General features: G+C 47.0%; 2 long non-coding RNA genes across 4 annotated transcripts; both read left to right on the top strand.

Moving 5' to 3' along the window:
- The first annotated feature begins 5,801 nt into the window (after positions 1 to 5,801).
- LOC146438542 (uncharacterized) lies at positions 5,802 to 17,075 on the top strand. Of its 3 annotated transcripts, none has more exons than XR_014851835.1 (4): positions 5,802 to 6,160; positions 13,356 to 13,502; positions 15,354 to 15,700; positions 16,872 to 17,075. It is a non-coding gene; the product is annotated as an uncharacterized LOC146438542 (long non-coding RNA). The 3 variants fall into 3 exon arrangements; XR_014851836.1 differs by having other exon boundaries at positions 5,804 to 6,160; positions 13,388 to 13,502; XR_014851834.1 differs by lacking the exon at positions 13,356 to 13,502 and having other exon boundaries at positions 5,805 to 6,160.
- LOC146438543 (uncharacterized) lies at positions 6,594 to 8,550 on the top strand. The gene is made up of 2 exons (XR_014851837.1): positions 6,594 to 7,671; positions 7,769 to 8,550. It is a non-coding gene; the product is annotated as an uncharacterized LOC146438543 (long non-coding RNA).
- Positions 17,076 to 17,800: the final 725 nt, after the last annotated feature.

Below are 17,800 nucleotides of genomic sequence, written 5' to 3'. Positions count from 1 at the left end.
GCATTCTGGCAGGGTGGCCCTCCAGGATTTGGGCTGTGGGTAGGTTCATAAATCCAGGTTTGCAGTTGAGAAGAAGAACCTGTCTTCTGACTACCAACTATAAAATCAGAGAATGGTTTGGTTTGGTTTGGTTTGGTTTGGTTTGGTTTAGTTTGGTTTGGTTTGAAAGAAACCTTAGAGGTCATCTAGTTCCAATCTGTGTATTTTTTTTTTCTATATTTTATACTGTATACTCTGTAGTCTTCTTTTAACACAGGTGTGATGATTTTCCAAGATCAAAGTCATCACAGGTGGGTTTTTTTTCTAAGGACTGTGTTCCTGAGAAGAGGAGTGGAGGAGGTGAATGACCATTCACACTGTTGTGGTGCACCAGTTTAGGGTCATCAAGAGAGACTATAGGTTGTCTGGTTCCAAACCAGTACAGAGTTTACCCAGTGAGACTGATTTCTGTAGATTGATGTGGAAGCTAACACTTTCCATGGCTTCAGAAAGCAATCGACCAACTCTCTTAAACAAGCGAGCATCCAGTTCATCCCTGGCATCTGCTGAGCCATGGAGAGCTGCATCTTGGAGGGTGTCCAGGGAAGGACCCCTCTGCTAGTATCCAGAAACTAAGGGAGGTTTTGGGTTGATCTATTATGGCCAATCAGAATGGATCTTCCATTCTGAAACCTCCACATTTTAAATGCAAATTAAATCCCATGGCTTGCCTAATTCTGGGGGTCCAATATGACAAACACTATGATACATTTCAGCCTCAAAATCTATGAATAAAGGGAACAAGAATCGTTATTTTATCTGTGGCAGATCTGGCCCACATAGAATAATAACTGCTTTAAAATGAGCCTGCTCAGCTCAGAGAAGCCAGAAATTATATGAATAATTTGTGAAACCAGAGAGGACACAGAGGGAAGATGATTTTTTTCCCTTAATCCCACTTGACAATGGAAGAGGCAAAGACTATGGATTCTCTTAACGATGGGAGGTTAAAACCTCAGTGAGGAGGATTGGGTCAGATTCATTTTTTCATGACAGGCGTGGCATCCTTTGCTGAGTTACCAGTGACTCAGGAGCTCAGCTGATTGAGGGGGAAACCAGATGGATTAGATGAACAAAGAAAAATGAATGTCATTCCTTCCATGGGCAGAAACCTTTAGGAATAGCAATCCTTTAGTTTTGCACCTACATAAGTTTTGGACATCCATTCTGCACCTGTTTAAGCATAGCCTTGTCCATGTTGATGCTCTGGGGGCTGGGTGGCAGAGCAAGATCTTTCTAGGTCATTCAGAGATCAGAGAGATCATCCAATCCTTGGCTGCTCCAATTTCAGAGCCAGGAAAAAGTGCCTCAGAGCCACACACTACCATGTTGACAGATTGTGAGAAAGTAAAAAGTGGCCAAAGTGCTGCTGAGCATCAACTGGCACCATGGAGCTGATTGTGGAGGTGCCTACCCCACATCCCTCAGGGACAGACAGTCTCCCCAGGTCTCTGGGGTGGAACACCTCTGCTACGAAGAAAGGCTGAGAGAGCTCAGGTGGTTCAGCCTGGAGAAGAGAAGGATTCAAGGAAACCTTACAACCCCTTCCAGTGCCTAAAGAGGCTCCAAGAGAGCTGGAGAGGAACTTTGGACAAGGGCATGGATTGCCAGGACAAGGGGGAATGGCTTCCCCCTGCCAGAGGGCAGGGTTAGATGGGACATTGGGAAGAAATTCTTGGCTCTGTGGGTGGTGAGACCCTGGCACAGGGTGCCCAGAGCAGCTGTGGCTGTCCCATCCCTAGAAGTGTCCAAGGCTAACGCGGAGGGGGAGGAGGGGTGGAATCAGGCCTCTGCGTTTACCGAAAGTGTCTCCAGGCTATCGAGATCACTCCAGCCAGCACTGCCTGGTGCTGTACAGAAAAGCCCTTCTCACACCCGTGCCGGTGTAAGGCACATATTCTCACTCACCCACGGAGTTGGATAACTCGTGCGTCACCAGAGACAAAGAATTCAGAGCGCTCAGTCAGCCGGAGGTTCCAGAGGTTTATTCTGAAGGGTTCCAGGGCCAAAAGAGAACGAGGCACCCCAGCCGTCTACATTTAAAGGGGCGGCTGGAGGGTCAGGGGAGAGGAGGCGGGGGGAACACCACAACCAATGGGAGGAGGAAGGGATGGGATCAGGGGTTAGGTTACAGCTGGGGGGATTTACATAATTTGGGGAGGAACCATCGTGTTCTCCAGGGGGGAGGACTAAGAAGGCTTCCACCAGTGGGGTTCTGCTGTGTTGGAACCACTCAGCTCCTCAGCAGTTCCTGAGATGGTATCACCCACCCCAACACAAGGCCAGGCTGGACAGGGCTTGGGGTAGTAGAAGGCATCCCTGCCCATGGCAGAAGGTGAAATTAGATGGTGTTTAAGGTCCCTTCCAATCCAAACCATTCCATGAGTCTGTGATTCTCAGCACATCCTCCTGCCCAGCAAAGCAAGCACTTGCCACTTAAGCCAGGCTATGAAACTGTTCCCTGTTCCACTGCACTGCCTCTTTTCCATGGAAATAACATGTTCATCACAAATGTTTTGCTGTTGCTGCTCTTGGGCTCCACCAGAGGCTCTTCTCTGATCTCTCCAAGCCTTTTCTTTCTCCTGCTGTAATTAATACACTCATTCACACCCTCGTGGTCTTGGCAAGTTGGCAGGTGGCATTAAATATTTCATTACCAGGCAGTTCAAGATATTAACAGGGACAGTAAATAGTAAGTCCTCTTTGAGAAGGAAAATTAAATAATTTATTATATACTGTCTTGCTTGTTTCCACAAGAGAAGGCAAAATCAGGGTGCTAGCTCTCATTCAAATGCCCATTAAAAATACTGCTTAAATCCTAAAGAAGGGTTTGCCTGAAGAGTTTGTGTATTATAGGATTTCCTGGGTAAAGAGAGGCTCCTGTGTCTGTACAAAAACAAGGATTTCTGAGCAGCTAAAATCTGCCTGGCTGGACCTGCAGGGGAAACAAAATTCAGCGTATTTCTAGAAAGAGAACAGAGAATTTCCAGTCTCTTATCTTTCTCTTCATTTCACTGAGCCATGCTACTAGTCAGTCTTGCACTCATTTAATTAGTTTCATTAAGCAGTTTCATTCTGCAGATCAGATCTTCAGATTCTGCAGCATCTCTGAAGCCTTTTGATTAAAATTGAGGTTATTCTTCTTCAGTCTTTCTTTAAACCTTCCTCTTTTTTGTCCAGATCTGCAAATTTGCTTACCATTAACGGTGTTGGTATAGGAAGGGTAAAAAAAAAAATTTTTACTTATTTTAATGGTGTGGGTTTTTTGTAATTTCCTGGTTTTCCTCTTTTGAAAACCTCTAATGCAGGCTGCAAGGTGAATGCCCATCCAGCTGGGACACAAGGAGGATGCTGGAGCATCTCAGGGCTGCTGGCCATGATAGAAGCTCTCCTGGTCCAAGGAGGAGGGAGGATGGAGAGGGGACAGGGGGCAGGATGAGATCTTCATGGCCTTCTTGCTCCTCTGGCCCCAAGCCTGGCAGCAGGGATGCACCACCTGGACGTGGCCAAGGAGCCGTGTGGCACTGACAGTGCGTGGGGTGGCTTTCTCTCTGTGTTGCAGCTTTATTGGCTTTTAAGAGATATAAACAGTGAGTCAGTGACAGATCCTGCTGTCAGCATCCCACCCGGGCTGCCAAATTTCCCCAGAGAGGGGAAGGGAGGAAGCTGCATCTGTGCTGCCTTTATACAGCCAGGCTGGTTGCTGCTTTAGGAATGAGCCTCTTGGCTGGACCCTGAGGTAAGCCTTGGCACCACACTAAAGCAGCCAGACAGCCTGCAGACATCAAGAGCTGCAAGAAGGCAGGAGGTTTTGCTCACCAGATACAGCTCCATGTATCCATGTGAAACAAGAAATCGGGTAGAAAATGCACAGGGATCTTGCAAAAAGACCTGTTCCACTAGAAATGTACTTGTTCAGTCAGAGAATCCCAGAATGGTTTGGGTTGAAAGGGACAATAAAGTCCATCTCATTAGCTTGGTTGATCCAAGCCCTCTCTAACATGGCCTTGGGCACTGCCAGGGTTCCAGGAGCAGCCACAGCTTCTCTGGGCAACCTGTGCCAGGGCTTCACCACCCACACAGCCAAGAGTTTCTTCCCAATATCCCATCTAACCCTACCCTCTGTCAGTAGGAAGCCATTCCCCCTCGTCCTGTCCCTCCTTGTCCCCAGTACCTCTCCATCTCTCCTGGAGTACCATTAGGCATTTGAAGGCGCTCAAAGGTCTCCATGGAGCCTCCTCTATGTCCAAGCAGGATGCACAAGAGAGGATGCCAAAGATGGTTTCATTCCTGTCTGCTTGACTTTGCTCCCCAATTCCATTCCCTTGCCATGGGATCCTAAGACCTTCATTAAATCTGATTTATGGGCTGCTGGCTCCAACCTTGAGCCAGGTGCTGGTGTCACACCATCAACACCTCTTTGTGTAGCACCTGTCATCCTGATGCAACCATGGTCCTGCCATAACAATCCAGTGGGAAGAAGAGCAAGCTGTCATGGATATGAGACATCTTCATATAAAATACAACCAAGCCTGAGATATTTTGGTTTAACTACCTGGGTAAAAAAATACCCCAGTCCCGAGTATCCAAGTGGAAAAAAACCCAGGTGGACAACAAATGTGTGTTGAATTTCTGTGTTCTGCTCACTCAGCATTGGAGAGGTATGGAGCATAAAGCTGAAATTTCAAGAAACCTTTATTCTGTGCTAATTGAGATCTATCACTTTGCTGAATTGAAGACATGAATCTCTTTTTTTCCATCTCCTTTTTTCGTGTCCCAGACCAATTTTACTGTCTTAGAGAGTGGTGAAGTGGTAATTGCTCCAGCTGCACCATGCAGCCTACTCCGGAGAAAGCTCCATGTCCTCAACTTAGGCACTGATCAAGTGCATCTGTATGGTAATGTATTCACAGCCCTATCTTGCACAGGGGACAAAATAGCTGGTAGAGAACTGTAGGAGAAAAAGGAATTTCATTTTCATGGATTCGGGAAGGCAGAGAAGGAGTCGAAGTTCACAACTTGCATTACATTGGCAACTCCCGTGGACTGGCAGACTTGTCGTTCTGCACTTGTGGCTGTAAAGAGTGCTTGTAAAATGTCAAATGCTTGTAAATCTCTGTGGCATTTACTCAAATAAGTAAATGTATAATGGATATTATAGTATGACATCAGCTGTCATATTTCTCATTTGAAACAATTAAGTATTTCACCATCAAATAAAGCTTTCCTCTCTCTTCCGTGTTTTCCAGAGTTTTCAATAAGTATTAAAATTTATTTCTGTAAACTCAAACTTACTCTAAAATACACAGGAAAAAGAATCGGTGCATTGTCAACGCACCTAAGCACTTAGGAGAGGCAAATCAGGGGCTTATTTCAAAAGCTCTTCAAAGGAAAATGTTAATTGAGTTAGCTGGAAGCCTCAAAATTAGTCAAACCTTTCCTCACAGCTAATGACGTGACTAATAATGCCGCCCCGCCCCCGGCGCGCTCTGAGCGGGCGCTGATCGGGCCTGAGGGGCGGCGGCGGCGGAGGGGCTGGCAGGGGCTGGCGGAGGCGGTGGCGGAGGGGCTGGCAGGGGCGGAGGGAGGTGGCGGAGGGGCTGGCAGGGGCGGAGGGGCTGGCAGGGGCTAGCAGGGGCGGAGGCGGTGGCGGTGGCGGAGGGGCTGGCAGGGGCGGAGGGGCTGGTAGGGGTGGCGGGGCTGGTAGGGGCGGCGGGGCTCCGGCCCCAGCGCAGGTGACTGTGGGTACGGCGGGAGGGCTCTGGGGGCTCCAGGGGCTGCTCGGGGCTGCCGGGCGTGGCCGGGCTCGCTGCGCAGTGCTCGGTGCCCGTGCCGGGCGGGCTCCGGTCGGTATCTCCCTCCTTCTCGCGGAACGAGCAGCCCGGCGGCTCCGCCTGAGGCGAGGGGCGCAGACCTCGAGAGCCCCGAGCGGGGCTGGCGTCCCTCAGCAGCACCGAGGGGCACTGGCGCGGCAGCGGTCGTGTCCGGGTCGGCAGCAGAAGCTGCGCTAAGCCGGGGTTCCGCCGAAACGGGGATTTTGCGTTTTGGATTGTTTGTTGCTGATGTCCCGCCCAGAGAGACAAAGTTTGGCGCCAGCACCTGTGTGGAGGTGCGAGGTGAGGTGAGCTGACAGTGGAGCTGGCTGGGGTGGGCAAAGGCAGTCTTTTGCTGGTCCTGGCGTGCTTTTCAGCCAAAAACGGGGAGGAGATCCTATGCAGTGCTTACGGACCATGATTTTTGGGCTGAATTATTCCCAGAGATGTGTCTGGTTGAACGAGCTGCATCACAGCGACATTCAAAGGGTCACAAATGCTGGAATCTGGATCTTTAAAATGACAGTGCACACTGCTCAGCGGAAACACTTTGGGAAGAGGGGAGTCCCCGTGGGTGTTCTGCACTACAGTCAGGGCTGGGGGGATTGCTTGCAGTTGTGCTCCCCGAGAGCAGCCTCCTGTCCCCAGCTGGGAGGGTGGCACCTGGGCATCTGCGGCTCTGGGGACATGTTGCGCCAAGGGTGGTTCGAGGGACAGCTTGTGGCTTCCCAGAGGTAAGTGCTCACCTATCCACAGGCTTGAATACCTGCATTATGCTTTCAAAGCTGTAGCCTAGAAATGTGCGTTTTCCAGCGCTTCAGGGTCCTGGGATTGATGGGTAGAGGACAGGGAACACAGGGATGCAGATGGGATGGCACATGAAAAGGGAAGGTGTTCCGCTGAGGGTGTTGTTACAGGGGACCTGGTCCTTTAAGTGGGAAATTTTACTGTGGGTGTTGTTACAAGTTAAATGGTTCTTAATGTGGGATGTTTTATTTCGTTTTCAGAAAGGGTTTGAGATGAGAGCTATGTACTCCCCAAAAGTCTCTCGGCAAGGGCAGTTCTGGCAGTGCTTATGCAATTTTTGGCCCTTGGGCATTTGTTTCAAGCTCATCTTTGTCACACTTGTTGCAGCATGTGCTTGCCGTGAAACTGATTGTGCCCTGAGAATTCAGTGCTTTGCAGTAACGCTTTATTGTACCTCATGTCTGGCTCCCCCTTCTTTTTTTATTCTTGCCCCTTCTCTGCTGTTTCACTGGTCTGTATGTCTTAAAACATTTAGCAGTGTACTTTCCTGGCCTCTTGTTGAAAATGAATTGACAACTACCATAAATAGTGATTTTTTTAGTTTGGAGGTTTTTTTGTTGTTTTCACGGCCCTTATTTTATAAAGGTGGTTGGTGAACAGTAGAGCTGGTGAGCAGCCTCACTGTCCTGTGGTGCTTTTCCCTTTTTGTGCCGCAATGAGATGATCATGAAATAACTTAACAACATGTATCAAACGCCTGCGGTAGCTTTTGTGAGCCAGGAATGTGTATGCAGCGTAGTTCAGCTACTGCCATACCTCATGTACAATCCTGTTTCAAGCTTCTAGTTCAGGCATAACCTGACTTAGCTTGACTCTTTTTTTTTTTTTTTTTACTTGGTAAAATTAACTGTTAATATAATCGTAGGATTCCAGAATTGTTTTGGTTGGAAAGGACCTTAAAGCTCATCTCATTCCAACCCCCTGCTTTAGGTAGGCGGGGATACTTTTCCACTAGACCAGGTTGCTCCAAGCCCAGTCCAACCTGGCCTGGAACACATCCAAGGAAAACAATGTGAGTCTTTTAGGCCACAGCTGGGACACAGGGCTCAGGTGGCTCATCCAGGGAGAAGTTGCTTGGGTTCAAACTAATGCTGCTTTTCATTTTTCAGGTATTGTGTTGGATTTCGTACATCGAGTGATACCACCAAAATAAATCACAATAACTGAGCTTCAGGACTCTGCTCTTAGCTCTTCTAATGTGTTTAGGTGATTAGAGGTGCAAGAAATGCCAAATCCCAAAGCAATCATATGTTTGTAATGTTAAGTGCAACATCCATAAAACCAAGTCCTCAGTACAGGCTTTCACATGGGCGTATATGGTCTGAAGGCCTTGTGTCCCAAAAGGCAAAAGAAACCTGCCAAAAGCAGGCCTTCATTGTGTATCCAGGATTTCAATTTACCATTGGGTTTTTCTCTCCAATCTTCTCTTGGATTCCTGTGCCAAAGGGGGTCTGACCCCAGAGCCATACAGAGTGTCTGTTGCCTTAATAAATGTAAATGAAATTTGCCAAGTCTGTCAGGAAAGGAAAAACATGGTTGGAGTTTGTTTTGAGCTGAAGATAGAATGTGAAGGTGTCCATACTAGTAGTGGGCGTGAGTGCTGGTAGTTTTGGGTTGTGTGGTGCCTCTGGCCCCTCAGAAGTCAGGGCAAGGCTGAAGCAAGGACAGAAGCTGCAAAGGCTGCAGGTGAGGACAGTGTTGGCTGTTTCAAACTGCTTAGTCCAGCACTAGAAGAACTGGAAAAAAAAATTTCTGCTTTCCCCTCTCCAAATTGCTGTTGTACTGTGGAGGTAGTTTAAAAAGTTGCTCCTGAGAAACTGATTCTCAAGTGTCTTTCATCATTATTGCCTGAGTAACAGGTCTGGGAATAAATGCATTTGCTTTGACTTGACATCTGGATCATGTGTTTTTTTCCTCTGCCAGTTTGTTTTTGTAGCCTCTTCCTTTTTCATCTGCCATCCCCTGAAGTGTTCTTTCGTTGCTGACATGAAACTTGCATGCTCGTTACTGATGTGCTTTCTAGCTGTTAACTTTGGGCTTGCCTCTTCTTAAGCTCCCCACAGAGGAGCCAAGGCACAGTAAAAGTCTCACATTGTTCTCCTTAGTCAGTTTTCTCCTGGTGACTGTATTTTGGCAATGGTTTAAGGGAGTGGAAGGTGACAGGCTGTTTTCCTCATGCATGGGGGTGGAAGCATGTGCCCACAATCAGGGCTCTTTTCTTGCCCCACTTTGGGATGAGTGGTATGTGATTAGAGAATTGCTGCTCAGATCAATTGTTCTGATCACAGAACTCGTTTATTTTGCATTTGTGACCCAAGTCATCAAAAGGAAAGCCCTTGAAAGGCCTGATGTAGGTTTAGATGTGACACAGCACTTACCTGTTGTGAGAAAGATGTGGACGCAGCATCCTGACTGGAACTGTGTTCTGTTTGGCACTGTGACAGTTGAAGTGGATACTGACTCTTGTACCATTTGCCTGCTGTTGATGGCATTCCAGTCTCATGTGCATTAGAGCATCTCTCTCTTGGATTATTTGCCTCGATTTTTCTTCCGTGCTGTTGTACGTGCAGTTCTGTGTGGATCTACTGGGGTGCCCAACGTGTACCTGTTGCCCATGTCCCTGCAGGAGAAGCACTGAGCATTTCACTTTGCACTCTGCTCTGCAGGTTAGCCAGACAGGGCAGCAGTGCAGCATGCTCCTTGTTTTGGGGCACTGCAGGACTGGAATGGGATACTGGAGTTGATTCCTGAGGAGCATCCTGCACAGGCTGTTGGCAATACAGGTTTTTCTGCCACTGGGGAGCTGGCAGAGGATCTGCTGTGATCCCAGCATCCTGTCCCAGTCACTGAGATGCTGAAGCACAACAGAATGGCTGTGCCGTCCTTGGGGTGCAGTAAGACAAAATAGGTATTGTATCACATTTATTTCTACAAATCTGCCATCTGGAAGTAATTCAAGTATTTTGTGTTTAAAACTGCCTGAAATCTATCCTGAAAATGATCCTGTGTGTCTCAGCTCTTTGATACACCTAATGGTCTTTATATCTTAGCGTGTAGACTTCTTTTCCACAGAAACTGGTAGGCTGAACTCTGAATTACAGAAACATACTTCATACAGCCCATGCTTTTTAAAGAAAAAACTCAACACGGAAACCCCAAGCTTTCTGTGGGCTTTATTGGTTTTCTCTTTATTTGAGCCACAACTTTAAGTAATGACATTGACGCCTTCTACAAACAGCATTAAATAGATTTTGCACTCTCTCATAAGATCTTTAAGCAAAAGTTTTCCAATATCTGTGTCAATACAGTGGCAGAGGTCGTGTTAATTGCAGGTCCAAGCTGACAATGTCCCATGCATCTGTTGTTCATTGATCTGTTTGTGATGTTCATTTCATCTGGATGCAAAGTTACACTTTTGGAACAGACTGTGCACCTCAAACCATGAGGCTTCTTTAAACTTCTTACTCTATTTTGTAAATACAGACGGTAGAGAAGCAATTTGTCTTGTTACTTATTACTTGTTACTTGTTGTTCTACAAAAGAATGCAATCAAGAAGGTTCATACAATATTTGCACTGAGGTTGAAATGTTCTAGGATATCGGTGTTATAGTTCTCAGGGATGAATCTTGCGCCCAGCAACCTGTAGTGTGGTAGTGTAGGACGTGACAAAGCAGTCTCTGAGGGACAGGGACTGATTTAACTTGGAGCAATTGTAGCTGGGGACATCTGTGTGACCTGACTGACTGTGTCACTTGGGGCTACTGCCTCCTCTTAGTGCAACAAAATGGTTTTGTTCTGGCTTGGCCTGGGGAGGGGAATCAGTTTTCAAGGAAGGCCCAGACTGTGTGTTAGTGCAGGATGTCCCTGAGCTGCTGGAAAAACAGACTGCTGTCCTGTGCTGGTGGGGTGTGCCACAGATCTCTGAGCTACAGCTGTCCTGGGCAGGGGTGACATGGTGCCAGGGAAGGGAAGGGCCTCTGCATTGAGAGGCAGGATAGGAACAGCGAGGTGCTTCATGGTGGCAACTCAGTTTTGTGTTGCTGATTTTTTCAGAGCCAAAGCAGATTGATTTAATTCTTGAGCAGTAGAATAGGATCCAAACCTTAAAAAAATTTATTTGTCCTTAGGCTGATAAAATATTCATCTACAGTACTTGTTCCCTTGCACCTGCAGTTCATTGTGGAAAATACTTATTTCAGTGAGCAAATGCTGTCATGGCTCATGCACTGAAATACAGAAGAGTTCCTCATAAAATCAGCTTGGAGAGCATGAGTCCAAGCCAAAACCTTGGTGTGTTATGGTGTGATACCACTGCAGTAGGAAAGTAGTGTGAGGCGCAAAGCCCTGAGCAGAGCTGTGGGAAATAGGAGGTGAGGAGGAGTCAGGCTAAGGATGGATTTAAACGGGTTGGGGTGGGTGTTAGTGCAAGTACAGACATTTTTCTCCCAGCTTACAGAATGAAGACCTGTGAAATCTTAGCACTGCTTTCAGTGGATTCTGTTTAGTAAGCTTCTACTTAATATTTACATAATCATAAAAAGCAAGCAAACAGTAAATGACACTGTTCCCCACTACTGGAATGTGAAGGATTTTTAAAGGCTGGTTTATGTTCTATTTTTCTACTATAAGCTTGGCTTTTTCCTTCCTTTTTCAATGTCTGCTGCATTTGGTGTCACAAGGAGGGCCTGATTCCTCACACGGGGTCTTAGGAGTTGGTGATAATTCTGCTTTTTCTGAAGATGTATCAAACTGTGCTACCAAAATGGATATTTTCTCCTCTGAAAAGCTTTCCCTTGATGACCAGCAATGCAGGTATTTATTTTAACCATGCACCCAGATGTACTAAGAATATTACTTTCAAAGCAAACACTTGTAGTAGTTTTCTGCTTAGTTTGTGTCTGTGAGAACTGGGATTTGGGCTAGCGAGGTGCTGCTGTTAGGAACGAAGGATGGAGGAAATCCACTACATGGATGCGCAGTGAAGGACCGAGTTGCAGGGAGTGGTAGTATTTATGAACTCTATCAGTATTTCCCTGAAACTGGGGCTAGGGCAGTGATGGGGGTGCTTGGGTTTGGCCTGGGCCTGTCAGGATTAACCATAAACAACCCAACCACACCCCTGAACCCTCAATGGATGTGTCAAACCCTTCAAGACAAAGCCAAGTAAGTAATGATTCCAGAGGAAAAATTATTGGTAATTGCTTATGATCTATGGGAAATTTCCTTGGGAATTATCAATCAGAGAGTGGATCAAAGAAGAGCATTTCTCTTGGCTCTTTTTCTGGTCTGTAATATCCTCTCTGGCTTAAATGAGTTCTGTGTGCTCCCATTAAGGAAGCAGTGTGTTTCCAGCTTGAAATTTGGGGTGGGATTTGAATATTCCTAGTGGTTCTACACGACTGCTTTGATTTGGGGTCAGAGAGAGACAAGGGAAATTACTTTTTATTATCTTGAAATTTTCTAAACCGAAGTGGGACGTTGTCTTACCCCTCCCCAAGGCACTCCAGGCTCATGGGAGTAGCTCAGTGCTCTGAGAGGTACAGTTCTCTGAGAAATAACAACATCTTATAGGTTTAAGTAACAGTAACAACTTCCTTGTCTCTCGGTGGCAGTGATTCTGTCCTACAGTCCCACAGTGATGAAGAGAAAAAAGGAACTTCCGTTATTCATCGAAAACCTTCTGTTACTCCTTGTGCAGACTTTTAATTTTGTTGTCTGATTTACTGTCCAGTATCTTTCTAACAAAACCTGTTACAAATGTAGAGTAAGGATTAGGAGTTGCGTCTGTTCTCTACACAATCTTGCAAATCATGAAGGACTGGGGTGATGAGTGCTCTCAGCAAAGGTTATTTATTATGTCAGATTTTCCTCAGCCCTGGGCAAGAAACCTCTGGGATCACGTTGGAGGTCAGAATTCTGGTTGTGTTTGAGACTGATGCAGGTACAGTCAATGTGTACCTGTAGATGTGGGATTTGGCCCCAGACACTGAGTTTAAACAGGATCAGGGTGACATTTTGTTGCATCATGAGAGTTTATATCCCCACTTCTTCTGGGATGTGGCATTACAAGTAGCAGAAGGTAAACCTGCACCTCCCGTGGGCATTGCACCATCAGACTGTGGGAATTTGTTGCTGTCACTGTCACTGCCACTGCCACCCCACCTGGGGGCTGCATCCTCCTCACAGCCCTTCCCAGCCCCAAACACGAACTCCAGTGCTGCATTGGGAGTGCTTGGTGGGATCATGCTTGAAAGGCATCATCCCTGGGAATACTGTTTTGCTCCCAAGTGGCTGGATGGAGTGCTGGGGACAGTTGTGGCTTGTCAGCTTTAGAGTTTGGTTGCAAAAGTCACTGAAAAGAAGAATGACAATGAGGTTTGTCAAACTGGTGCTTCCAGACCCCACTTGATATCTTCTCTTTGTGTTGTAGGTGGTTGTGTGTTTGCACTCCAGGGAATGAATGTGCCCTTCCAAATTCAGCCCAGCAAGTCCCAAAGGCTTGTACCAGGAGTGTTTCATCTTTACTTTCTTTCATTTGTGATAACATAATCTCCAAACTGCCAGGAGAAATTCCTGAATTTCTCCTGGAGAACACCACATGGCAGAGGCAGTTTGCAAAGGAGCCCAGAATTGTGTTTGGAGAACAGAATGCGATGAGTGCTGACAAGCTCTGTCTGCCTGTGCTCTTATTTCAGGGAAAAATGCACTATGCCGTCTCATTTTCCAGTTCTTTCACCTAGAAAAGCTCTCCTGGCACAGAGGGAGTGGATATTCATTCCTCAAGTGCTTGGACTGGACCGGCACCACTCCAGAGATGAGGAATAACTTCATTTGTCCAGCAGGTAGCGGGAAAATCATTGACTTCCCTGTACGAATGGTTGGAGAGAAACTTGGACTAAGTCTTGACTTTGTTTATGATTTATTCGGGTATGGTATTTCCTCCCTCCATGCCTTAGATAGGATGCTTCCCAGGGCTTTCCGGGCTGAGCGGTGACGCTGCGGCTGGCGCTGCTGTGTCCCGCCACAGGCACGCGGACACTTTGCAACGACTCGCTGGTGTCGCCTGCTGGCTAAAAAGCAGTACTGCAGCTAGGGACAGCGCGCATGCGCACTGACTAGCCTGAAGCCGTCCACGCGTTGTACTTAAGGGCGAAACGGAAACACCGGCGGGCATGCGCAGTGCCTTGCCCGAGTCCCGTCATGTGGTGGTCAGGGGCGGGAGGGAGCCGGACAGTGCTGCGCATGCGTACCGCGCCGTACGCGCTGCTGCGGCTGGGCGGGTGACAGCGGGTGGCACTGGGTGTGTGGCAGTGTTACTGGGTGGTGGCACTGTCACTGGGTGTCACTGTCACTGGGTGGTGTCGCTGTCACTGGGTGGTGTCGCTGTCACTGGGTGGTGGCACTGTTACTGGGTGTCGCTGGCACTGGGTGTCGCTGGCACTGGGTGTCGCTGGCACTGGGTGGTGGCACTGTCACTGGGTGGTGTCGCTGTCACTGGGTGGTGGCAGTGCCCGCCGCCTGTGCAGCGGTGTAGGTGCATAAAGCGCGCCCGCGGTGCTCGGGAGCAGCCTGGCAGCGCTCGACGCGGTTGCCGCTAGCGGCAGTGGCTGCCGAGGGCCGCGGTGACGGCGGAGGAGCGGGGCGGTTGCTGCGGCTGCAGCGAGGCTGAAGCTGAACGGGGAGCGGCGGTGCGGTGGGTCCCGGGAAAAGAGCCGCGGAGGGCGGTGTCAGCGGCGGGGGGCGGCCCGGAACAGAGCCAGGCGGGTGCGAGCGGCGGGGGCTGCGACGGGCGGCCCGGCTGGGCACGGAGCCGGGAAGGAGCTGCGGGGCGGGCGGGCGGCGCGCCGGGTCCCCCGGCAGGGCTTTCCACGGAAACAAAATCCGGAGCTTCTCCCACTTCGGCCCCGTGGCAAGGGGCAGCGCAGCAGAGGGCAGCAGCACCTGAGCACGTGGGGCAGTGTAGGGGCGCAGCGGGAGCTGCAGGAAGAGCTTGCAGGTTTCTTATATTTAAATGAACGTAGAAAACAGGGAGAGTTGATTTAAAAGCACTGTGAGTGCTCGGGCAGGTGAGACAGGATTCAGCGGAGGGAGTCTCTTTCCTGAGCTCCTAAGCGTTCATTTGCCTCTCTCAGGAACGGTCATGAGAAGTTTCCCGTTTGGAGTTGAGCTCCAAAAGGAAGGAACCTGTGGAGGACGGGAGCTGGGATAAAGCCTTTGGACTTATCCAAACCTCAGGGTCAGGGCTGAATTTCCGATAAAAACTAGAGAACAAGAGAGACTGAAGTAGTGAAGGGCAATGGGATGGGGATCACGCAGAGGACAAGAAAATAACACAAAAGACACACCAGACAGACAGAAGAAAAGGGGTGGAAAGTTGGTTATAAGGATGAAAGAAAAACAGGAATAAAACCCACAACTTCGTAGAGAGTGTGGCTGATGAACATGTAAATAAACCACCAGCTCCAACAGAACCAGTTACTGTCTCGGCTCGGCCTTGGACTCATTAATGAACATCTGTCTCTTAGCAAGGCCATAACCCCGTGATAAAACCCCCTGATGAGGTGAAAGCTGAATGGGTCATGTGTGCCAGGTTTGGTGCTGCTCAGCCCTAATCCCAGCCCGTGCCACCAGCGAACACCCTGATCTCTGAACCTTGTCTCAGGGTAATTTCACCTTTGTCTGTTTTCTTCCAGATTCCACTGTACTACTGGATACGCAGCCTTGGGCCCGTTGGCCTTGCCTTGAGGAAGCACAACTGGGGAAAACAAGCTCGTCTCCCTCCTGGTCAGAGGCACTTCTGATCAGTAGGCATCAACAGGCCCCAGGAGAGTGGGGCAGAGGATGTTTTCCACTTTCTTGGGGAGAGAAAATACCCCACCAAAGATAAAGCAATAAAAATGCACATTGCATTAATAGAACTATGCAATCTCATATTTCATCCTACGATGTGAGAAAAGTCATCTATACTATTTTCACAATCTGTGAATGATTTCTGGCACCTTCCATTAATTAAGGCCTCTCAGAATACTTTATTGAATAGGTGAGCTCATCAACAGTGTCCTTACTTTAGGGAGTTACTTCAACAAGGTCTACATCTTAGCTTGAAATAAAATCAGTCCAAAATGTTAGTGCTTCTGCTGACAGCACCTGACACAGACAGCTGTGTGTGGATTCCAGATACACTTTTCCATGTGCCAGGAGCAGCCCCAATCCCACTGGCAGTGCTACGGCAACAATGACCATTTCCATTGATACATAACATGGTAGTATGACAAGGCACCTACTCATCTTAGTTGTGATTCACTATCACACAGATTTTAAAGAAAAAGAGGGTATGAAAGGAAAAAGTAAGATTGACCTTTCTGTTGAGTGTGTATGTATTAATTTCAATAAAAATTCACTGAACATCTGAGGACAAGTTGAAGAATGGTGCACTTGTAGTCAAGTAAGATATTTTTGCATAGCTTGCATTACTGTTGGCCCAACCTAGAGAAAAAGGCATTTTAGGAAGTATGATATATAACTGAAATGTCTCCAAGAACATTAAATAGCATCTAACATCTTCTAAGAACAGAAAAGTATTGCGTAACTTAGCTTGCTTTCTGAACATTTTTACAGCACTAATCTGTATCCATTTCTATGACTTATTTTCCTATTACTGATCACAAGTCAAAAGCAAGAAATTCAGGTTTTTGTCTACGACTTGTTTTTCAGCTGGAGACTCTCTTTCCAGTAATGCAAACTCTACTCCATACAGAATTTCTGTGCTAATCTGAATGTTTTTTCATTAACTGCATACTGAGATAAGTGCTTTAATGGCACTGTGCAGTGTTAAAGTTCTGGAAACAACTATGTATTTCCTGGAAAATTTTCTAGGGAAAAAACCCATGGAACTATCAGGTGTTTTCTGTCTCCTCAACTGAGACTCCTGTCAAATTCTACATACAATTAAGCTCACTTGAGCTTTTTTTAAAATGCTATTCACAGATATTTCAAAGACTGCAAAATGCAAGAAATGAGTTGAAATTAGGAGAGGCAGCAAACACCACATGGATTCAGAAGCAGAAAATAGAAGTATAATTTCAAATTTGAGAATTCTTAGATATGAAAACCTTATTTTCACTGGCATTTTTATCCCAACCCAACAAGATTTTGGGAAAGTAACTGAATGGAACGCTTCATTAACATGTGGCATCTTCTCCCTGTGGCAGGTCTCCAGAGAGCTGTAAAAATGCACCAGCACTACTGAGACTGCATCAACAACACCAGCTTCCCTATGGCTGCTCATCAGAACCAGCTAAGAGTAGAACTGGAAGAAGAAACAAGACGATAAAATACGTTATGAATAACACGTATTTCTGTCAAGTGTCTTGAAATCCTGTTAAAAACAGTTTTTCTCTTACTTTAATTGCTCACCACCTGTGGACTGTGTTGATTTTTTCCATGAGGGTTAGTGCCAGAAAGAAATTTCACTAACACATGGGATCTGACATTGATACCTGGGCAGTACTTTCCTGAACTCCAATGGCACTGCTTGGACCACCTTAGAAAAAAGACATAAAAATTAAATGCGAAATCTTAAGCATTAAGTGTAAATCAAATATTTATAGTGCAAATTTCTTTTATTTATTTCATGATGTGGAGATATTCTCGGCTAAATCACCTACCAAAACCTGCTAACTCAGGACTACAACTTTGAGTTTTCCGGTAAGTAGAGATAGAAAAACTGTCCAATCAGTATTCCAAGCTTGCTAAGGCAGTATTCCTGAAAACTGAGATTAATTTTGTGGGTGTGATACATACAGACATTTTGATTTGTCTCTTTTTGTTAGTCAAACACTTTAATAAGGCTTAAGTGCATTTATTAGTTTGTCAGACAGAGACCAAGAGTTCTGGATGTGCAGGGAGGAGGTCTCTGCTGGAGAGAGGGGAAATGTCCCTCCTTACCGTGTCCTTGGTGGGCAGAGAACTCTGACCTTGGCAAGAAGGTGAGTATTTAATTGGTGAGTATTTCATCAATCCTACCTCCTTTTGAAGGAGTTGTTTTAATTAGTTGTCAGCAGGGATCACTTTAAGCCAGCTTTAGTGAAGTTTCTTTTTCACACATTTCTTGTTCTTTTGATCATGAAATCACCAAAAC

Source organism: Lichenostomus cassidix, chromosome 4 (assembly GCF_008360975.1).
Source record: "Lichenostomus cassidix isolate B80296 chromosome 4, HeHo_3.0, whole genome shotgun sequence".
In the NCBI taxonomy this organism is placed as follows: Eukaryota; Metazoa; Chordata; class Aves; order Passeriformes; family Meliphagidae; genus Lichenostomus; species Lichenostomus cassidix.
Note: the sequence above shows the minus strand (reverse complement) of the source record. Positions and strands in the feature narration are given on the sequence as shown.